This window comes from Xyrauchen texanus, chromosome 4 (genome assembly GCF_025860055.1).
Source record: "Xyrauchen texanus isolate HMW12.3.18 chromosome 4, RBS_HiC_50CHRs, whole genome shotgun sequence".
Lineage (NCBI taxonomy): Eukaryota > Metazoa > Chordata > Actinopteri > Cypriniformes > Catostomidae > Xyrauchen > Xyrauchen texanus.
The window spans coordinates 16,781,519-16,783,473 of record NC_068279.1 but is presented as its reverse complement, the minus strand read 5'-3'; positions in this window follow the sequence as shown (position 1 = coordinate 16,783,473).

Below are 1,955 nucleotides of genomic sequence, written 5' to 3'. Positions count from 1 at the left end.
TTTTCTTGCGGAATGCCGGATGTCAACGTCAAACGTTGAATTATCTATTGTCCAATCAGATTAATAGATGGATCTGATCGACCAATCACAAGCGTCCTGGCTGAACACAGACGATGGCGTCAAAACAATAACATTTTGATAAATGTTTATTACCACTGTTGGCTGTTTACACTTGGAAATTATAAATATGTAATTTTATATTAGGATGGTTGTGTTTGGTGAAGTTCGTAGTTTAATTTAAGTTAGTAAGCTCTAACCAATAGCTATACCTCCGCTATTTTCGCACTGCGTCAACAGCCACATTAACGTGGAAAGCCACGCGGCTTCTATATTTTTTCCTCATGACATTTGTATTTACTTGGGTCCCTATTAAAATATCACGTTTATTTTAAGGTTGAAATGAGCTCTCGGGATGGGAAATATACATAACATATAATACATATTCAACAACCCATAGGTGGCGATATATGCTATAGTCGTCATAAGCATGCATGCAAGCGAAGAATTCTTAACTTAATTTGGTTAACCAGCTACACGCGAGTTTACTCTATCAACGCGTGGCAGCCCTTATGGTGGAAGCATTCGGCTTTGATGTGCAAATATTTGAGAAGTAAGTAGAATGATATGGAATAATATGTGGAAATGTATGTTTTTTTCATAGTGTGATAATTTGTGGGATTGTGAGCGCTTTCCCAGAGCTGTCTAACGCGTTTTGCACGCGGCCCTGTTAAAGGAGCTTTAAAATTTTTAAAATGCAGTGATGAAATCTATCTTATAGAATTTAAAGTAAATCAAACATGTAAGAGAAGTGCAAGGTGCATCATATGTTAATTAGTTGTGAATGAAACCGTTTTGCATACAAAAATAACGTACAGGAATCCTGCAGTTTTTTTGCAGGATATTGTTTTATTTATGCATTGACAATATGTGCAGGAAATTTCTACAGGTTTTAGAATGAAACATGCAGGGACAGGCAAAGCAAGTTTATTAATATAGCACATTGCATACACAATGGTAATTCAAAGTGCTTTACATATAAGAAATTAAAATAATCAAAAGAAATAAGAATAATTAAAGTACGAACAGTGGCACAGTGCTCATTCAGTAAATGCACAGCTAAACAGATGTGTTTTGAGTCTGGATTTGACTGTGACTACTGTAATAGCACATCTGGGCCTGTATTCATAAAAATTATAATTGCAAATAGTAGCTATAGTGACAAAATCCTAAGAAAGTTTTTAGAAATGTGGGTGTTTACTCTTAAAATTAAATAAAAATCCTAGTAAAGTAATTCAGAAAGAGGTTAAAAGAGGTCTTAAGGTCAAAATTGTTAGGAGTAAGGACTTTTAAGAGGCTTAAGTGTTTTTTTTAACAGGAGAAAATGACAGAAAGACGAAGAGGGAGAAGAAATGTTTTGCGCACAATGGATGACAGTGAGATGATAAGACGCTATAAATTAGATCTAAATGTAACTGGGAGCCAGTGTATAGATCTGAGGACTGGTGTGTTCATATTTTCTGGTTCCTCAATATGGCAGCAGCGTTCTGTATGAGCTGCAACTGTTTTATGGTCTTTTGGGGAAGTGTTGTATTTCTATTCCACTGTAATACCTAGATACACAAGTGTGTTTCCTCTATATGCATTAAACAGAGGCGTAGTTGAATAGGGCATATACATACTCAGTCCAACACACACACACACAGTGTGTGCGCACAACAGATAAACAGGATATCTGACAAGGAAGAGCAGAAAGGTTTTACTTAATTTCTTTACCAGAGGCAGATGAAATACAATATAATGATACCTTGCGCTATATTACTAAATTACAAACAAATATATTTTACCCTGTGGTGCTCCTCATTTGTGTTCTTCATGACCGGACACCTAAAAATGAAACTTAAGCAAAATCAATGTAATATACTTTAGTTCAATAATAGTTTTGTTTTGTATTTTGA